This window comes from Chaetodon auriga, chromosome 2 (genome assembly GCF_051107435.1).
Source record: "Chaetodon auriga isolate fChaAug3 chromosome 2, fChaAug3.hap1, whole genome shotgun sequence".
NCBI lineage: Eukaryota > Metazoa > Chordata > Actinopteri > Chaetodontiformes > Chaetodontidae > Chaetodon > Chaetodon auriga.
The window spans coordinates 2,970,186-2,992,743 of NC_135075.1; the positions used below are offsets into that span (position 1 = coordinate 2,970,186).

A 22,558-nucleotide genomic window follows, 5' to 3' on the forward strand; every position below is an offset into this window, starting at 1 on the left:
ATATATGAATATGAAAATATTCATGTTCATTTATTGATTTTCCTGCTGGTCACATGACTTCTACTACTGAGAAGTCCATTATCAGTGTATGGGTAGACAAAGTGTCTGCTCATGTTTATGTCTGAAACACTGTGTAATATCCACTCAAACACTAGTAGAAGTGCACAAGTTCCCACAACACACTTATTTAGCATGCATAGTGGACCACAATTGGTTGCAGCTAGTTGTGATGTCACAAATCATCCTATATGTGCACATGGAGGAATGTGAAAACAGCCTTCTGGTGTTATACTCTGCACTTCCGCCATTCTGCATAGTGAAGCTCAAACTTCCACATGAAGGAACAACAAGCAGACCACATTTCTCAGTGGACTTTAAAAACCTGAAGAGATGTCTGTCGTTGCAGCTTCACATGGCGTATATACATTTAGTGTATGTAAGAGAGACAGCCCCGTCCATTATGGAAAGATCATTTCTTAGCTGTTTTCTCTGCTTTTTTCTCTTTGTGTGTTTCTGCTCTGGACTGGTATGAGTGGTATATGTTCTATTTACAAGAAAGTTACATGTTATATATACAGAAAGTATGTACAGTAGCATTAGTACTAACACATACATATCGCATACACACACACACACACACACACACACACACACACACACACATATATTGTATCTTTCTTGTAAATAAAATTTTGTTGCATAGATGGATATAGATATATTTATGTATACATACACAGAATACGCACAGTGTGTGCAGTATCAGCAATATAAGATTTAGTGCAAATACAAACTTTGATTATGGTGGGAATGAGGGTAGTTCAGATGGTAGTGGTAGGGTAATTTGCAAAACCAAGATAACAGAAAGTTCCATGCAAAGAAAAGTTTTATGAGAGTAATTTATTTTTGGTGGAGTATGGAGGATGACATGGAGTTGAGGAGTCTCATAGCCTGAGGAAAGACATTGCTCCTTAGTCTGGTAGTACTGCAGTGTTACTTCTGTATTGCTTGCCAGGTTGCAGCAGGGTGAGCAGGGCTGTGGCTGGGTGTGTATTATCTTTTAGTATCCTTTGCACAGACACCTCAACTCACTGATATCACAGAGCATCAACGATACCAGTGCTAAGTTTGACAATCAGTTTCGTAGGGGTGATTGTGTTGAATGCTCAGCTGCAATCAATGACCATTCTGATGAAGGTGGTGCTAAGGTGTGTTAGGAGATGGCATCCTCTGTAGATCTGCGAGCTTTACATTTGTTTTTGGAATTCTCATTTTTACTCAGTTGTAAAAAAAAAAAAAAGAAGAAGAAGAAGAAGAAGCTGTAACTGATTTCATTTGTATTAATAATGCGTGCCTTACAAAAAGTGTTCAAGTTCCGAAGCCCTGCCATAGACCATTTGGTAACTGCAGGTACTACCTGGATGTAACAAGCTAATATGTGTGGAGTGTGTTCATGGGCTTGTTGCACAGTACTCACAGACAGTATTTGTATGAGCTTGTACCTATGTTGTTTTACATTTCTAACAAATGAAACATGATATGATAAAAAAATATGATATTTATAAAGACAATAAGTCGCCCGAAAGATGTGAAAATAACATTCTAACTCCTGTTTCTCTTGATCCATCCATGCCATCATGTAGCACCACTACCATCTGCTGGAGCTTTATTGGTACTACCAATTAAAAATAATACATGATTTGCCTTGGGGGAAAATAATACTCTGATCTACTCTGATTGCTGCTTTTTTACACACACGGGCACACAGAGAGACCTATACAGGCAATTTATGTGTAGAGATGTGATGGTGATGGGCTGAGCATCACCAGCAGTTAGGGGTTAGGTGCCATGCTCGTGGGTGCCTCTGATAGCTCTGCCCCAGAGGAGAACCAGTACCTCTCCAGCTACCGGTCCACCTCCATGTCGCATGGCCCATACTAGACTCAACCGGCCACACTGAGCTAAAGCTGCACCATATACAATAAATAGAACTTCCTGAGAAAATCACAATACATGACATACTCTCTCTCTTAAGACACATACAGCATCAAAACTCTTCCACCATTGTCCAAAAGATTAGGGCTCTACTCAAATAGAAAATAACTGTCACATGGCCAAACAAGTGAAATCCTCCACATGTGAAAACTAGAGGTCAATCTCTGTGTTACTCACAAAATATTGAGTAGATATTACATTTTCTGCTTCACGTGTTGAGTTTTAGTCACATGGACTTTTCACATAAATGTATGAGGATAATGTTATTGTGTTTCTTCTTCATTGGCACTTTTTACACTGTCAGTTGAGGGGCAGGGCTACTCAACACCATGCTGCTTTCTTAAATACATGCTGTCCCAAAAAGCATGCCCAGTATTGTCAGAAGAATTATTTTGGTTGTAAATATCTTAGAAAAGCTTTGTTTTTGCATGCATAATTGTAGTTAGAAAGGTATATCTAGAGTAATAAGGAATAAAAAGTTATGAGAATGTTTTCAGAGGGATTAATCACAAAATGTTGTGTATTAAAGCATGTGAGTGATGTGACGTATGCCCTGACGGGGGGTGTGCTCACTCCTGTTCATTCAGTGTTTGAGTGAGGACATTTTGGTAGACATCACACTATTTTACCATGAGTCATTACACTTAGTACTTGAGAATCACACTATGCTAACAAATATTTTTAGCTTTTTGTGAAAGTGACTAAGTCCTGCATTCACTATGAACTTATTGACTCATATGTGTAAAGCTGGCAGACTCAGTCAGAGGGCTTGTGTCTGTGAGTTTTCAGGGACATCGTCAGCCCATGAAGAGGTGAAGTGTGGAGGCATAAAGTACCTGTTCTCCCTGTATGCAGCTTTACAGTGAATGATGAATCTTCTTAACACAAATCATGGTGTTCCATGCTGATGGTTTGTGGAATTTCTACGGCTGATACTTTGGAGATTCTGCATGAGCAAATTTATAATTTAGCATTTTCCCAGTAGAGCGTCAAGCTGTAAAATAACATTTAAACATCACATAAAATCTAATGTAACCTCTGTTGGTTGCTAGCAGAGGATGTTAACAACTAAGGTAACTAGGTTGTAAGTTAAGTGACAAAATAACATACACAGAGCATCTAAATGGATAGAAAGAATAATGAAACTAACTATTTACCACATCCAGTTTGACAGCAGCTGCTGATCTGAGAGGCTGAGCCTGACAGCCCATTTTAAGCCTTCTTTCATTGTAGCTTATTCTTATGTGATTTAATGACATAGTTCTGTACTGACCTGTACTGACATTTTTGAGGTCTTCCCCATTTCTACTAAACACAGCTGTGCAGCCTTTTCCATGTGATTTGGTGTCTTGTGTAAGGTGTCATATCGGAAAATGGTACTAAAATAAGGTAAAACTACAGCTGTATGACTAAAGTCTCCGCCATTATTATACTTAGGCCACGGGTACCCTCGGTTTTGTCATCCACCCCCTCCACAGCCCCCCTCCCAACCCCACCTGCCGACCAACCCCTGGCTGCGTGTGCAGCGTGTGCACGCGGCGACGACACCGGGGATGCGCGCTTGCGAAGCAGAGAGAGAACAGCTGAAGGAGGAGATCAGGGCAGAGAGAGAGAGGGAGAGAGAGAGACCTGCACCGCATTGACAGGAAACACGGAGTCAGAGCTCCGGTAACGCCGACCGCACAGAGGAGGAGGGGGGTACTTTCTGATGCCGCTGCGGAGTTGACGGTGCCCGGTGCAGCAGCGGGGCGAGGAGCGGCGGACCAGCGCAGGTAGGCGGACACTTTCTACTTTCTGCTGTGATGTTCTGTAGTTGTAGCTCCCATCGCACTGACGCATCGGGTGGTGTCCGAGTTTGGCGGGGCCAGACCGAGGTGATGATGCGAACCGAGGCTGGGGAAAATGATAGCAGTACGGAACGCAGCTCCGGTTCTGTGCAGGAGGCTCGGGACGGCATTGCCCCGTCTCTCTGCAGTGTTTTCCGGGCACCCGGTGCACACGGGCCCCCGCCTCTTTCTGCGCATCTTCTGGATGATGCTGCGGTTTCGTGGGATTTTTGCTGCTCTGCGCAAATCGCAAATAAAGGTACCTAAGTCCGGGGAAATGACCGGGCCCGGCGTCGCCGTCTGCATCTGCAGAGGCCCGTGTGTGTGTGTGATGTGTGAGGAGAAGTGTCATTGCAGAGGACGAGCGAACGGGACATTTAAAGGGATGTCAAGTTGGGCTTGTTTGGTTAGGCCCCGGGGCTGCAGCCTGGGCTGCACACAGGGTGAGTCAGGTCTGTCTCCGCGCAGGAAGTGGATCAGAGCACATCTGAATGGAAGGGAGGCCACTACAAGAAAAAGCCGAGCATTTAGAGTCGATGTTATCATGTCGCCCAATGGACGACACACACGCCGCAAAACAATACACTTCTCACAAAAAGGGACTTGTATGTGTTTCTGTGCTACAGCTACACATTACATGGTGACCTTGTTGTACAACTCTCAGAATTCCTACAACATTCCCATAACAGTCCCACACTGCCTTTCTCCACTCAGAGGCCAGTTCAGTTCTTCATGAAATCACTTAGTAGAGACTGTTAGTGTGTATCAGCTGAAGTCCTGTGTTGCAGTCATATCTCCAAAGGGGATTATCATCAATAGTGAGCTCATAGTGACCTTAAGGATGTTGCCCTTTGGCGTTTCTTCTCTCCTGACCTAATATTTGAAGTGACTACTGTAATATTGTAGTCACTCTGGTAAACTACAGTACTAGTGTACTCGTGTGTGTGTGTGTGTGTGTGTGTGTGTGTGTTGATCAGTGATGTGTGTACTGTGTCATGCATTGGACTTATCTTCTGCAAACAATTGAGCTTCACAACTGAGGCGTCGAATTGTCTTTGTTGTCGCGGATGATCAAAAATGATCACAGAAAATGGTTTTAAGTGACAAGGTCAAGTATTCACAGCCTTTTAGGTACCAATGTCATGCTAAATTTGTACTCCATTACAAGTAAAAGGCAGTTATTCACTATTTTATGTAAGCAGAGGTACAGAAGTATAGAATGAGCAAAATGTCGTTGTTAAGAGTACTAATCATGCAGAATGACTGCATTCAGAGTGCTTTATTATTATTCATATGATTGGATTATTGTTACTGATTCATTCACCTGTAAGAGATCTTTTGGTCTAGCTGAGATTAAGCCAGTTTTAGCTACTTTATATACTGCTGGGTCGTTAAATCCATAGTTTTTGTCTCCATATGCATGATGAGTAATAGCTGTCATATAAATTAATTGGAGAAAAGACTACATTTCCCTCGTAAGTGAAATTAAGCAGAAGTGCAAAGTAGCACTGAAATATTTTTTGTCAAGTACAAGTACCTTAAGAGCAAACAATGTGCAGTACTGGAGTAAATTTACTTTTCACATTTACCTGCCACTACGACTACAAACTTAATATCAGTAAGGGAAACATTTGATTTGTTTATTTTAAACATTTGTAATTGTACAGTTTCGCCACCTAAATCCTACCAAATTTTGGGACATTTTTTGTCATCATAGCAGATGGAGTGCTTGGCCTTGACCTTTGCTTCCACTTGAATGGGTAGATGAGATAAGAACTTCTCTGTTGTGCTCAATAGTGAGTTTCAATGACCAACTAAACGTGTATTTCTTAATCTCTGATATGACTTTGATATTCCTCTAGTGCTCTAACACAGGGGCTGTGGCCTATATGTGTTTTGCTGTTTCTCTGTAACTGTATAGAAACGTGTGCTTATTGACTCGTGTAATGAGAGCCTTATGCATGTACCACACCAAGGGAAGAGGAAAGTGTATGAGTGCATGTGTGTCTGTATGTTTGTGCCCCAGCTGATTCACATGAAGCCTATAGTCCAGCAAAAGGAGAAGAGCCTCTCTCTTTCTACACTAATTTTCCAAGCAGAGGGCATTTGTAGTGCAGAATGAACCACTGAGTTTGAGAGCATGCTCTTTCTTTAAAGAGTGCTTCTTTAGAGTAGTAATGGACCTCAGTTATTGCTTTAAGAAAATATACATTCCTAATATCACCAGCTCACCTGCAGTATAAAAACATTGCATTCATCGTAAATATGGAGTGTGTGTGTGCCAAAATGCCTGATGATGGGTGCTTGTGGCTGCTACGTGTGAACAGTTCTCAGATCTGAATTTTTTTTTTTTTTCATCAAAACATTAAGATATGTGAGAATCAAATGCATGTATGCCATGAAATACATTAATTAAGCAGTTTTCCCAGTTGGGGAACATTTCATTTTGATTTAGAGAGATTTTTTTTTCATTCATTTCATTGTAGCATTTTTTATTGTAGATATTTCTGAAATTCAATTGCATTTGTGTTGATTGTCATATATGGATTAGTAAATCATTTACACAGCTATTTTATAAAAGTATATGTGTGTGTGTGTGTGTGTGTGTGTGTGTGTGTGTGTGTGTGTGTTTGTGTGTGTGTGTGACTTGAGTCTTGGCCAACAGTTTAATGGTCTTACAGAGGAATAGGCATGATAACACATGGACCTACTTGGATTGGACAATCTGTGACGATTTTCCAACTGGCAACTGTTGATATATTCGTGCTGTCTGTGTGGTGCATGCAGGGGGTGGGGAAGTTTTGTTTTGTTTACCTGCCACCAGCGAACCAACTCATGACCCCTGTAGATTAAGCTGAGCAATTCAGTTCAATTCAGTTTATTTATATAGAGCCAAATCACCACAGAAGGTGTCTCAGGAGACTTTCCATACAGAGCAGGTATATTCTTAATCTCCAGAGACCCAACAATTATGTTCCACAGCCTGTTCTTACATGTTACAAATGTTCTTACACCTGCTGTCCTTAACTGTCAAGTTAGCTCTTCATAAAACACACTTCATTCAAACTCAACACAAGTTTGAATGAAGTGTCTTTAGACTTCACACTGTTCCAGCAATCACCAGCTCCGGTTTGATTGACACTAACCCTTCATTCAAGGAGCTGGATGTGAGAATATTCTGGCTCGACACACTGTTTTCCCCCGCTGCCTCTCTCTGCCGTTGCTGGCCTCTTTGTACTGCTGAGTTAGCTTGCTGGACGAGAGTCTGTTGCTGAGCAGCGGCTCTCACTCATTCTGCAGAGGCAGATCATTAAATTAGCAAAATAAAATGACAAACCTCCCCCAGAATTGCCCCCCCCCCCCAAAAAAAAAAAAATAAAAAAATAAAAAAATAAAAATAAAAATAAAAATAAAAATCCCAAACAGCAATGGACCTGGCCAACAACACACATAACACATCAAGCTGTTGAATTTATAGCTTGGTCTTGATGACCAACAAACACTCGTCTTAAGGTTTTTTTGGGTTGGTAAAAACAATTAAACTATTTAAATAGTGACAAAACTCTTACCTTATTCAGGCCAGTGTAAAGTTGTGAGTCTAAGTAGCAACCTCAGCCCAATTTGTTTTCATCAAACCTTACAATCACACTGACTCTAGTTATTAGCCAAAGTTGTTGGGTTGTTATCCTCAAACCTAATGCTAAACCTAACCTAACCAGTGTTTCTTATAGGCATATTCTTTAACTCTGCCACTGCCACTGATTTTTCGGCAGAAAAGCAGTGAGCCTTAAAAGCAAACCAAGAACATATAGAGTTGCCAGCTTGCTCCTGAGCTAATGTGAGCAGCAGTTTGGCAGTGAGCTCGGGGGTCGCTGCTGTAGAGGGCTGGAAAGGTGAAGTTGGTCGGTCAGCATTATTCAAATAACAGGGCAAGTCATGAATCTGTTCAGCATGCAGTAACTGTGTGTGAGGCTGCAGGCACACACACACACACACACACACACACACACACACACACACACACACACACACACACACACACACACCACTTATTATCATGATCATCAACACAGCATGAAAACAACTTAGTTCTAAAAAGATTGAGCTAACAGGATGTTTCTTGAATCTGTTGTGTGTTTTCCAACAAGGGCAGTCTGACTTTTTCTGTTGAACTGAAACTACTCAATGAAATGAGCTGCAGCACATATTCACTAGTTGTGCTGCATTCATTTAAATATAACTGCTGATTTGATTTTTAGCAGCTGTGAAACAGGGAGGAGTGACCATGTTTGTCCAGGCAGCAGCATCTAAAACACTGAGATTCCATGACTGATCTCAGATTCCAGTAATGTCATATGATGCTGTAGCTCTGAGCTTTGCTTTTGGTGACTTTGAATTAAAGCATTATACTATGCAAAGTTGTCATCGTGGTGTCAGATAAATTGCCTAAATTGCTTAGTTTGGCACCCTGTTATGGATGTGCAGTTTACACAGTAATTTGGATTCATTAAAGCTAATTGCAACAAATTAACATTGTCAAGGTAAAAGCCTTATAGTGCACCCTTAAAAATAAGAATAATGGTATGATTTGTCCAACCGTGAGTACAGAACATTTAGTCACTTCAAAATAAATTGAATGAAAAGGTAAATGGTTAAAAAAAAAGGTTAAAAGGAAAAGGTCTCATCAAGCTCTAAGGATTTGGTTTAAAGGTGCACTTCAACAATATCAGGAGCCTGTGAAAACAGGTTTGATCTTGACACTGAAGATCTCTAACAGAATGTCTAAATTACAAAGTTGTGGAGTTTGAAAAAAAAAAAAAAAGTCAGAATATCTCTGCTTTCATTGCACAGATGTTGACCCTTCTTTTTTCAGGCTCTCTCTTATGATTCGCCCAACTTTATTGCCAGACAGACACAATTGAGAGAACTGGTGGCTGGAAAATAATGGCCACATTCTCAAGGAAATTAACCAAAGCACCATTTCATTTTGCCTACAGTGTGGTCAGCTTTGAGGCATGTGGCCAAGAAATGCAGCCTTCTTTTGGCTGAACCTTATTAGTTTCTCACTGGTATTTGCAACTTACTGTTGATAAGCCTGAAAATGTTATAATTTGACAAGAAGTTCCTGGATGCACCATCATTATTATTATTTTTCAATCTCTGTAAGGTAGACTGTCTCATTTTGGGAGGAGTCTCAGGTTTGGCATGACTTTCAGGTCCTGTGAAGGACCCACACACCTCTGAGGGACTGTGTCCTCCTTCAGAGGAACTACATTTAAAACCACAGACACCAAATGGCTGTGAGGTTCTCAGACAAGAAGATACACTGTCAAGGAACAAGTGACCACCTCATGTTGAAATGACACACTGTACTGTAAATACAGCATGTTACAACAGTCAAATGAGATGAATTCCCTTCTGTCCTGTGCTATTGGCTTCCATACTGAATATGGGCCACAGTGCCCTGGGAGCTTCAGATCTAGATCTACCAGAGCATGCCCTGCTTCTGAATGGAATATGTTTTTTCCACTATGAATTAAAGATGTCAGAGCAGCCAGAACATCTTCCATGTTACCATCATCTGGATCCGAGCTTTGTTTGGTGGGCTCCAGTGGGCTTGTGCCATTCTGTCAGCAGTGGTTTCATGGTTGGTGGCTTCTGTACTGAAACTGATCTGTTGGGTTCGATGAAAGAAGAACAAGACATGCTTAAAAATGCACCAAACCCATTTCCAGATGCAGGACGATATGTATATGTTCCCCCACTGAGAAATCCACCCTAGGGTATCAGGTGTCAGCAGTTTGGCTGACTTCCTCTAATGAATGAAATGAGAGGAAGCAGAGAGGCATGGGAACGCTTTGAACACCCACTCACAAATATGGCAGGCTTTCTGAATGACCTGAGGCCAGACACTTAAAGCCTCAATATGCTTCAGAGAAACTGTGCGCTACGATGTGTTGTCCAAATATGTCTAAAGGCAAAAGTTTTCATTCCTGTCTTGAATGGTCACCTTGTTCTTAAAGGGTGTCTCAGCCTCCTCCTGGCTGTGTCCCACTGCCTCTCCAGTCTCTCTCCAAGATTTTGCTTGGAAGCAAGGACGTGATGAATGTAGTTAAACAGTGAAAAACAGCTTGAGACAAAAGTTCAAACCTTGCCCACTTTCACACCTGTACCCATCTGGCCAGTTGCTGCATGTTGAGTTGTCTGTTAAGGAAGGTTTAGAAAATTGGTGGTCACAGCTGCTGACACAGTCCACAGATCTGCCCTTGCAAAGGGGATTTCACACACTGTTAGATGATCTGACAAGTGCTTCGCTTCAAGCGGTCTGAGACCTTTAATAGCTTGGATCCACATCTCACCACATGTTCACATGTATGCACTTGAAGGACCAGAGTGTCGGATTTAGTGGCATCTAGTGTTGAGGTTGCAAATTGCAACCAGCTGAATACCCCTCACCTCACCCATCAGTGAATAACACGAAAAATGGCAAAAGCACAAAATGCGCTCTCTAGAGTCACTGTTTGGTTTGTCCCTTCTGGGTTACTGTAGAAACATGGCACACTGTGTGGAAGAGGACTTGTTCCCTCTTATTTTGAGGTAACAAAAACACAATGATTCACATTTTCCGTTTCAGTAATGAAACATATTTCTGAATATTATATTCAATTTCTGCCAATAGATCCCGCCTTAATACCCCACACTGGACTTTTAATTGTGCAGGCCTGTACAATTAGAATATGCTAGGATGCTAGTATTCAACCATGATGTGATGGTTGGGTTGACATGGCAGCCTTACACCATATCAGACATCACGCTTACCTGAAGATTACACAATATTGGTTTGCCTATTTTAACACTGACAGCAAGATTTGATCAAACTTGATCAGTCATTGTGCTGTCACACACTCCCAGACACAGGTGCAGTGGCGACATAATGGGATGAGAGTTTTATGACTGATTCCTGTTAGTTACTCATTTGTATTTTAACTGTTTGTATCACAGAACATTGCCAGTGGCTGTGGTAACAGACAAAATGCCTTTTCAACAAGTTCATGTTTGTGACACCTATGACAGTCCAACGACCTGCTTATAATTGTGTTTCACATTAAAACATTTTTAAGACACCCAACATATTTCCAGACTATTTTGTCCAAATTTGCCACATTGTGATCTCTGACTGTTTGGCTTCAATTCAGTATTTCAAGGTTTTCTAGGATTCATGGGAATCTGCAGTTTACAGTTGGGCCTTTGAACCACATCCATTTATTGGTCTTTTACATAGCAGAGTTTGATACCCTTTGAATAAGATCATAGAAAAAGAAAGAGGCCATGTGCATGTAAAATATCTTAAGCAGCAGTAATCCTGTAGTAATTTCCCTAAAGCTTCTCTCTGAAAGCGATGGGCTCCCGCAGGAAGTTGTTTAATTAAAGAATGCTGCAGTTCAGGGTTTTGGTCAGCAGATGCCAGTGTTGGAACACAAAACATGTTTCCTCCATACACACTGTTACTCACTGTGAATCCATGTGTGTCCTACAGTTTGTGAAGTTACTTTGTGTGTTTAGTGCACACACACGCAGACACAGACACACAGATGGAACATTTACACTCCAACATGGAGCTGTTTTGGTGCATTTTTGCATCATTTCATTTCATACTTATAACATCGTTTATCACTATCTCACGACAGTGCAAACCTTTCCTTAATGCTTTAGAAGCAGGCAGGAAAGGTTTGCACTCTCCTCATGAATGGAACGTATGTTTCCTGTGTGGTACTAGTGAAGTACACAAAGAGCAACCATAACAGAGTTCCACATCCAGTTACAGTTCAGATATTTAGAAAATAATCTCTGTTCATACATACATACATACTGTTTGCCTTTTTACCTGGGGAAAAAAGCCACACACTGCTATTATTAAACCCACTGAAATAATGAAGATGCCTTTGCTTTGTTCCACACAATCATACATCCTGATGTTATTCATTTCACCCGAAGTATAACATCTGCTTTTGTGTCTCATGGTGGTATTCATGCTGATTCAGAGGCTGTTCCAGCCTGACAAGAAAACACATAAATACATTCATACAAATTAGTTAGAAATCTGTTATGTTGGCACAAAAATAAATATCGGCCTTTTAAAACCTTCATTAATCAAAACACAGAACATAGAGTACATAGTATGTAGTAAACAGCAGCAGAAGCAGGCCGTATGGCTGATTTCCCAGTGATCCCCTCTCCTGGCTCCCATTCAGTTAAATGGAGCAGCCAGTGCAGATGGGACATAGCCAGGCCAGGTGGATTGTGGGTAAGACGGGGCCATGCCCAGTGATGGATAAATTAATTCTGCATTAGGGAAGCTTGCTGGCATTGCTAAGATCACCTGGCATGGCGTGTCTGTGTAGGTATATGTGTGTGTTGCTCACCTGGCATGGGGTTTAGAAGAACTGCCCTCCTGAGTTGAACGGTGGCTTTTAATTCTTCACCTGGCATCAAATGTGGTCTGAACTGCAGGTCAGAATCCAGTCTGCCTCTGCCTGAGGGACACAGAGAGAACTGCTACAAAGCCTCTCAGTCAGACAACAGTACATAGCGGGATGGTTTTCCATTTAATCCACAGTTGCTGAATGACTATAACCAGGTTGACTGGTCTAAGTGCCTCCTTGTGTTGCTCCCATTGGCTGGGTTTCCATCTGAGCAGAGATCCTTCAGCTAGGCGTCTTCACAGAGCCAAAATGAAACTGAAGCTTCCAGGCTCTGTTTCAGGACTAAGAAAACCTCGTTCAAAATCACACTGACATTTGTAATAATGTAAATTACATAAAATCCAGACCTAAAACATAACCTTTGTTCTGTAGTGCTTCATGCTGTTGACTCATTTTTCAGTGCTCCATCGACAAGCACTGTAAGAGAAAGCATGGGTGGCTGTCACAGATGATGGATAAGCACAGAAACAGAGCAGAGGAACAGTTACGCTGACATATCATATGCACACGGCTGTACTGGACAAATTCAATGGGAGTTGTAGTTTTTTGAGTGTCATCAAAAACTGTTGTTGATTTTTAATTTCTTGTAGCAGTTCAACTTCTAACAGTGAATGCTGCTATAGATTTTTAGAATATTCAGGGGCCACATGTATAAATGATACGTACACACAGGACCATTTATGCCATTTCACACATGTAATGTTAATGTTATCAGTGCTAATATATGCTCACATTATCCATTTGGGGCAATACCATTACATCTTGTGCAAACTGGATAGCAGGATGGACCTAAGACCATACAATCAATTTTGGAATGACTTTTCGAATCTGCTCATTGCTTTTCTTACTGAATACCCTCTGTTTCTGATGAGGCTGCCTTTGATGTGCAGAAGGTTGATGCAGATGATAGAAATCGTCAATTTAAGTATTATCTTCAAAACTTAATCCAGAATTTTCTTGACAGACAGGTGTGTGTTTTAGCACTGTAGCTGTAGCTTGTCCCGGCTGCATGCACTACATCATCCGACCCTGCAGCTGTCCTTCAATACAACCCCTTTTTCCCCTCTGCCCCATTCGTCTGCGGTTCCTCTCGGTTACCTGAGCTGTGTCTTCAAGTGTCCATCATTTTTTGCTTTTCAGCAGCATCTATTTTTAAACCTTCCTCAGAGGGCACAGAAGGATGAGAGGAGTGACAGATAGAGAGAGAAAAGAAGATGGATGGGTAAGAAAGGAGTAAGAGAGGGAATGGGAGACAGATGCACATAGTACCAAGATGGAAAGATGAAAATAGAAAAACAAAGATTGTGAGTGTCTGGAGTGAAGGCCGATGGCACAGCACTGTCTGGCAGGCTGCCAGGTGGAGAGGATAAATAGAGGATGGAGAGAACAGAGGGAGGGAGGTAGGGAAGCGTCTTGGAGTCTGGGACTGCTCCAGGCCTCAGTCTCCACTGAGACCTCCGACTGGATGAATAGAAAACAGGGAGGAGTGTGTGTTGGACCGATACGATTCCAGTGCTGATATTCTTGGATCAATGTAGCTTAAAACTGATATAAAAACATCACCAGACCATAAAATTTTAAAGATGAAATGATAATTCAGTAACATAATATTGCACTCATTGTACTAACCACCATCCTCATAGGGAGCAGATATGAAATGCTATGACCATTTAAAGCTGTAAAAGCAGTTTTTCTGAGGAGATCAGTGATCTGAATGTCAGAGCGAAAACAGCACTGTGTTGAAAACATACAAGACTCTGCGATGGTGGGGGTGTGCTGTATTAGGCAACTAGTGACCTGGGGAAATGTGATCCAGGAAGTCCACTTTAAGTCATAGATCCATTAGTTTGACAGCTTGTCAGACACCAAAACAGTGGTTTATAATTCTGTGAGACTGGATTTTACAAGTCAGTTATCGCAGCCACAATCATTTTATCCTCTGCCTCCATAATCCAGCCGTAGAATTACACTGTTCACATCGAAAGGTGTCTGTACTTGGGGTTTAAGTGCACTGAACACAGACTTTCTTGAGGCTGATTTCAGGCACTTACATACTATTTAGCCCTAAGTCCGATATATATAGGTGCTTTCAAAAAAGATCTGAGCCTCCCTGACTAGGACACTCAAATCTGAAGGAGACTGTGAATGTACTGAATCTCTTTCTAATGTGTCATCACATTGAATTTAATTTGCAATTATTCCATACAGACAGTTAAAGATCATCAGTTCAGAAATTATTTACAGAATCAGCCAGACTGCATCATATCAGAGCTTTAGCACAGTGAGTGGTCCAGATCCGTCTTTTTTCAACTCCATAATGGCCCCATATATCAGTCTAACGCTGGAGGAGACAGAGACAGGAGTGGTAAGGAAAGCCTGATGGAAGACAAAGGTCATAGCTCTGTTCAGTCGATGATATTCTAACAGCTCTGCCACAGGCTACTTTCCAAATGTAGCTGCTTCATGGTTAAGATTAAAATACAGTCAGCAGATCTGATCCTCTGAGACAAAATGTCTGAGCGTGTAGAAGCTGCTATTCAGACAGATGTTATCAGGATAATTAAAGTTTCGGCCTGCTTTGTTTGTCTCCTCTCTCAGTTTGTCTCACCCTCATTTATTTCCGTCTCTTCTCTTTATTGCTTAGGCTCACGTTCTCTCATTTTTTGTGTAAAATATTGTGTCTTTAGTTGTGTATCTATCACGTGCAGACACTGTAAACAGGGTGTCCTTTCATGTGATTGAAGTGGTGATGCATCACAGGTCAGGGCCACAGAGCTTGTTATATATTCTATCCCTTTTCCTTCCCTTGCTTTCTGTTGACTGAGCTGTATCCAGAGGCTGAATGGATGTACAGTAGGAGAATAATGGTGAGGTGTATGTGTTATGTCACTATGATAAATGCTGCTTATGAAGGCTCAATTTAACCTCAATCTAGGATGATTCTGTCGGTTATTGTGTCACTGCTGCAATTTTGAGCTCTGCAGTATTGTCTCTATTTCTGTGTGTGTGCCTTGCAGCATTGCACAGCATTAGGCCATGCATATGCATCAAGGGCAGAAGTCACGCATCATGGCCTTTTCAGATGTGATAAGGACAGAAACTGGGAGAAACTCTCCTCTTCTAAGTTTCCGCATAATTTGACATTCATGCTAAACAGGAGCTTTGTAGCTCATTTGTTCTGTTCATAGGGAATAAAATTCACCTTTGTTTTTGCTTCTAAACAAGTGGCTGAATAATTGAATTAAAAAATAGTACACTATATATAAAATATAGTAAATCTAGAAAGAATCTAGTTAAAAAAGACTTCTTGCTTGTACACTCGCATTAGGACAAGAGAAAAGGACCCAAATGCAGACACATGCAAGTAGAGCCAGTTGAAATCTTCTTCTTGTGTTCTTTTTAAGTCTTTCTGTGTGTTTGAATGTTTTTAAAATGTTTGACAAACATCTGCTCATGTATTGAAATCCTGCGTTCTGTATTTACACTGAGCTCAGCCTGTCAGACAACAGTTTCTAAACTGCTCAGACGCTGTGCTCCTGGCTATAGAGAGGAAGCAGATGCTGGCATTATCCAGAAGAATTGAGCCCCATTAAAAGCCTGCATGTTTAACCATTAACTCAGTCCACTTTCATCGCCTCTAGTTGAGTGCGAATCTGTTCCACTTTGTGCTAATCGATCAGTTTCGGTTCTCTTTGGTCACTGTGTGCCATGATTCACACTACAAACAGCTTGCATGCGTAAACTCTAAATGTTGCTTTTTGATTTCAAACATGTCTTCATATTATATTTTTTGTTCATGTTCAAGAGAGGATGATTCCTATCTGTATTTTAGCAGTAATAGATGGTCACGAAACACACTGAGCACATTCCAGTTCCCTAATCGATGTAACGATCAAACGAGCAAAGTTTCTGTAGAAGTGGTTCCAGTCACCTCTGTATTAAGAATGGAGGATAATGTATTTATCCTTCATTTTCTCTAGCATATTTATATGTTTACATTCTATGTTTTTGCTGTTCTTTATTAGTTTGTCAGTGTTACCTAATTAAATTATAGATGGTATACTGCTGTTGTTGACGAAAGCTGTGAGATTCATTCTGCTAATAGCTGGCATGGTCATTTATATTAACAGTATTAGGGGTAAATGGGCCTTTTTTTTCTTTCTTTCAGAATCTGTAAAAGAAAAAGATGTCTGAAAAGACACCGTCGGTTGGACACAGTTGTGAGTGTCATCTCATCTTCCAGCTCTGTTCTAACCTGTCTGAGTGAAACTAAAGCTGGATGCCTAAAGGGCTGTTCCCACTATATATCCCATCTGTCACTGCACTGAGCGTCTTCCTACAGCTGATTAAGTGCATCTGGCAGGCAGGTGAGGGGTGTCTGAAACAAAAGGCCGTCTTCATCATGAATCTGAAACACCTAAAGCTGTTAACAAAAGACAGCCTTCCAGCTTGCTGCAGTAATGCTGCGGGGCTTTCCCACTGCTCTCTGACTAGCTGTCACAGCTCTATTGATCACGGTTAACCCATTGCTGGATCAATAACAGTGTTACCAGCCTGCCACCTGATATGATTGGCTTTGACACCTTAGAGCTACATTGGAAGGGTGGGGTTTGGTACTCAAACACATATATACACACAGAGAAACAACAGCAATGGGTTAAAGTAGGAGAAACTTGATGATCGTGACCTGAATGCTTTTAAGGGTGATGAGAGTGACAACGATGATGATGATGATGATGTTGATGATGATGACAGTGTCAGTACACTCTCAAGGCTCATTGAGTTTGACTCAGATTTTTTGTCCCTAGCATTCAGGCGAGCTTTGCACTGTAAGAACACACCAACCATTGTTGTTTACATGCAGCGAGGTGGTTTGGGACGTGCAGAGTTCGGGAAGTCTGTTGTTGATAGAAAAGATGTAAAGACAAAGATGGTCACTTTGTGCCAGCTGCCTGGCTGATTAGAGTTCCTTTACTGTGAGAAGTAAAGTAAGTATATAATGTAAATCTAATAAATCACTCAAAATATATAGTTTCATTAAAAAAAAAGAACTTAAGTAATTTCCCAAAACAGCTGGACACTGTAAAGTAACATAAAATAGTGCATTTGTAAGCGACTATTTTCAGCACTGGATTAATCCACATTTGGTGCTCCAGGTAGTATGGATAACAGGATGGTGTATATGGGATTCAGGCAAAATAAACTACAGTGTGTGTATTCGTGGTAATGAAGGATCATATCACCCAGTCCAAACAGTATAGCCCACTGATGTGTTTTTTATAGTTTTTGGAAACATCTGGTGCTCTGTGGTGCAGAGGAATAAGATATATCCAGCTGAGCGTATACATACTGCTTGACTTATGTCAGCAGTACAATCAATTTGGTGTTGGTTTTGTTTTTTTGATGCATTTGAATATGGAAAATATACAAGGGGAGAATTTCACCAGCTATTTGATGGTGAAATTCTTCCATACTGATGAATGTTAACTAGACTCGCAGAATTCTGGAGCTGCAGCTTGAACTACAGCTCCATGACTAAAGCCAGAATACAGTGCATTACAAAAGGGGGAGGTGAAAGGAGAGAATAGAATGGATGATGCTATTTAGTAGCATTGTGGAGATTTCAGAAAAGTGAGCAACTGTAATGGAAATATTTAAAAATTAAGTTAGTGTGTGTGTGTGTGTGTGTGTGTGTGTGTGTGTGTGTGTGTGTGTGTGTGTGTGTGTTTGTTTGTGTGTTTAATTTGTTCTCTTGGACCACATACTACATCTGAGATTAGTATTATCAGTAGAATCACTGCCCCCCACACAGAGCCCATTAGCAGGCAGTGTTAATGACTACTGATGGGAGAATGTCAGAGGTTATCTGCTTCACCATTTTGCCATGTCAGTGTGTGTGTGTGTGTGTGTGTGTGTGTGTGTGTGTGTGTGTGTGTGTGTGAGTATGTGTGTGTGTGTGTGTGATCTTCTATAAAACCTCTTTCCTACAGAGAGGCAGATCATCATCATTAGGTAAATATTCCCTGTGATTAATCTAACTAGGGCTTGGAGAACACACACGCAAACACAGATTTAGCAGATGTCGTGTTGCTGATTTTACTGTTTCATAATGGTGATACAACCAAGCAAAACTACTATGAATGTGAAACTTATCATGTTGTCTGTCCTTATGCTTGACAGGTATTTCAAATCAAATGGACTGCTTCATTGTTAAATGATAAACGACCCCCCTTTGTAATGTCATTTCTTCTTCTGAATGATACAATGCCTGAATTTATTCTAGTGCCCTGCAGGGCTTTTAATTCAGCTTCCTGTTGGTGTTTGAGCTTTAAAACTTCAAAGTTATAGAAATCAAATTATTAATGAAATGATTATCATTATTGTATATAAATGGAGGACTTCAGTTTAAGGGCATGATGCAGTGGGATCTCCACATACAGGACACAGCTGAACTTAAAGCTCTGTTCCACATGAACACTCAAGTCTGTCTTTCTACTGCTTTCCTTTAGTACCAACAAACTGTCAGTGTCTACATTCAATGAACGTCTTGTGGCATACATTAACACCGCATCCACTGTGTTGATATGCTGTAGTACCCACACAATACACACACAGAGACACAATGCAGAGATACGCACAGTACAATACTCACAATACATGTGAACCCCAAGACTTACTGTGGTCCATTCTTTGTGTGCAGTGCAGCAATTTGAAAGAACCATAATGTAGAAAAAATGAGCATTGAATGCATTGTATATGTGTGTATGCCTGTGTGTGTGTGTCCAGCTGATAGAGCCTGGCATGATATGCTCCATGTGTAACAATGGCATGGAAAGTGAAAGAGAAACTCAGACACTCCTTCCAAAGTGTTGTTTCTTCATTTTTTGTCTGTTTTCCTTCCTTTGATTCCTCATTAGAAAATAACAGAATAATACATAATTAACCTCGTCTGTGTCACTGAAACGCTACCTGCTAAGCAATGCTAAATAACAGAGACAGGGTTGGAAAGTGGAAGAGTTATTCTGGGCATTGAGGGGCCCATCGGTCCTTTCAGGACCAGCTCATCCACTGGGTGGGAGACAGTCCTGAAGGTCCCATAGAAAAGCTCAGGGGGAAGGCTGTGCACTGCTCTTTAATGGAGGTGGGGAAGACATAAAAACATACATACCAGTTAACCTTCATCTTTGTAGTCTCTGCTCTTGTGAAAGAAAAACAAAAATACTGTGTGAAAACAAGGGTGTCAAGGAGCTTCTCATCCATTTGTAAAAGAGTGACAGTCTCCCCTCCAGTTCGATTATCTTCTGACTGTGGTGGCTTCACTTCAGACAGCCAGACGAGGAGGTGGGTGAGGCCATTAACACAGAGCGATGAACAAGTGAATGGTGGGAATACAAAACAGAGGGCCAGTGAAATGCAGTGATTGTGGATGGAGGTTCAGACTTTTATCTCATACATGTATCCGTATGGGATGGTTATTGTTTAATGTTTGCTCACAGTCACAACATTAGTTAACAATAATGATCAATGTCTGGATTTTACTTTATGAGAACAGAGAAAAAAGTGTAAAAGAAATGAAGCTTCTCCAGGAAGTCAAGCAGAGAGGCCTACAGCAGCAAGCGGGCCAGGCCTTGGATGGACATGAAACCTGGTTCGTTCAACCTTAAGTACATAAATACAGAAGAGTAAGTGTTTTAGAGAATATCTGGCTCAAAGCTACAAGCCATTGAACATAAAAAAAAACTTTACTAGGGCATTTCCTTAAGGAACATCCAATTATTGAGCTTAAGGTTGTGCTTGTCCTGAGCTGAAGGTAAAGATTTCGCTCTATAGGGAACCAATAAGACATTCAGTTCCTTATAGGAAAGCTAAATAGCCAATGCTGAAAAGAAGTCCTGTGGGGAAATACTCTTGGCCAATCAAAATAGACAGAAAATCCAGTTAGCTAAATTTATTTGGAGAGGAAACAAATGCAAAATCATCACTCAAACAGAATGTTTTAAACATCATCCATCACAGTTTATAGACCAACGTCCAGGTTCTATTTTGACCACCATGAGACAGTTTTCCTGTGCAGGGAAGGCTTATTACCAGGCTTCAGTTTCACTGTAAAGGCTAAAGTACTTTTATCAAACCATTTTTCAACAATGTTGCCTCATTTTGGTTTCTCAATTATCTCTTATACTGTTGTAACTAAGTGAATGGATGGCCAGAGCTTTGAAGTCCCAAGACCCAAGTTGTAATAAATGGTAGTTTTCCCTTCAACCAGTTCACTTTAGATTTTGGCAGTTTGGGTGAAACAGCTACAGTGTTCAGTGTTCAGCTCTGATTTGTGTTTCTGTTTGGCATCCTCTTCTCTACAGCAACAGAGGCTGACATTGATGGATGCAATTGTGCATAAAACCCTCTGCCATAGCACACTGATGGAAATGAACTTGAAATATGTCACAACATAAACCCATTGTATTCAATTATCCAGGAGATTTCTGTGTTGAGGAACCTTTCAGATGTCATTCAAAGAAATTTACAGTGGTAATAAATACTTGTGGAACCAGCAGCTCCTCCTATTCCCCACCCCTATTGAATCAGTGCAGACCATAAGACATAGAGTGGGGAAGGGAGAATTGAGCATGTCGTTGTGCGCACACTCACTCACACACACACAGACACACACACACACACACCACAATCACCTCACTCTGTCTCTACAGTCTGTCACCGTGTTCTATAACCCCTCTTCTTTCCTTTCAGCACCTCACCAGATGGGCAGTAGTGCTCCCCCTCTCTATCTCTGTCTCTGTTTCTCCCTCTCTCTCGGTGGGGAGCAGTCTTTTGATACTTGTACTGGCCCTGCGATCTACATCCCCTCCCAGCGCCTCAGGGGCTCACTCCTCTTTGTTTCTATTGTTTCGCCTTGAAAGTGGGTTGAGAAAGACAGCAACAGCGGACAGAAGGGACAGAGGACTGAGAAAGATGGGGGCAGTTATCGAGAGACGCAGAGAAAAGCTGAAGGAGAGGGAGAGGAAAAATGACCAAATCAAGATGGAGGGGAGGAGGTGTCTGATTATATGAATACAAGACAGGGGGATGATGAAATGATGGGGGAGGGGAGGGGGGCTGATTTGTAAAAAAGAAACAGATTGGGGAAGAGATGAGATATGGATATCAGAGGGAGGTTAATGGAAAGATGGAGGGAATTGGTGAAAAGCAGAAAAGAGCAGGTGCTGTGTCTACAAATCAGTGATGAGAGTGGTAAAATACATCAGGAAGATGATGTGCTGGCTGTGGGTCATTTCATGCACCACATTATATATATATAATATCAATGAGAGACGTTGGGAAGTTCAAAAGACGAGTGTGTTTGAGAGTGTTTGGACTGAGAGACGCACAGAGTCAAAAAATGCAAGCTGAAATACGATCCAGGAAGTTTGAGCAATACCCTTGACTCTGAAGGCCCAAACAGCAAAACACTGCACAAAGGTTTCTAGTATCATGAAGACGGATTTTACAAAGACCATTTGTCTCTGCACGACAGAGGCCATTCTGAGATATTTGCTTTGCTAATTCTTTAATACTCGCATGGATTTTGAGTACTCAAAAAGGAGATTAGGGTTAGGGGGTAACTCTGACTCTAACCCTAACCCAGGCTGTGGCTGTCATTCAGACTGTTTTGTACAGATGTGATTAGTTCTTTTCAGGTTGAGAGGTCAGGATTGGTTCAGGCCACAGATGCTCTCTGTTCAAATTTTAACAGAAAAAAAAGAAAAACACTGCCAAATTCAACAAAGCTGCATCTGCAGAACAAATGCACATTTACATGAACATGAAGATGCATTCATTGTTCCGATTTTCTCCATTTAGCTGTTTTAGGGATACAAAAGAGTTGTCTCTCTGATACTGTAAGTCCTGGCTTCCTGGCTTCCTTCTACAGCTCACAGCTCACACTGTTTTCTATTAGCAAATGCATGCATGCACGCACACACACAGACACGCACACACGCACACACACACACACACACACACACACACACACACACACACACACACACACACACATATCTGCAGTCCTTGTTAGCTCTCAGTGTGTTTTTGAGGCTGAATGCCTTTTCACTACAGACCTGATTTGTCTGCCTGATTTCCCTTTCATTTGACTCAAGCACCACAGTGAATATATATGTATGTGTGTGTGTGTGTGTGTGTGTGTGTGTGTATCCCATGTCTTCGTTTTATTCTGGATGTGTAATACAACGCTTTACCAAA

General features: G+C 41.3%; 1 protein-coding gene across 8 annotated transcripts in view; it reads left to right on the forward strand.

The window, feature by feature from the left end:
- Positions 1-3,519: 3,519 nt before the first annotated feature.
- nfasca (neurofascin homolog (chicken) a) overlaps positions 3,520-22,558 on the forward strand; it is a 134,117-nt gene continuing 115,078 nt past the window's right edge. For 5 of the 8 annotated variants that reach the window (XM_076749910.1, XM_076749965.1, XM_076750092.1 and 2 more), the window contains exon 1: positions 3,557-3,764. The gene's annotated coding sequence lies outside the window, so the exon portion shown is untranslated. Of the gene's footprint in view, positions 3,765-22,558 lie in introns of all 8 variants that reach the window. The other 3 variants (XM_076749919.1, XM_076749982.1, XM_076750075.1) reach the window with 2 other exon arrangements.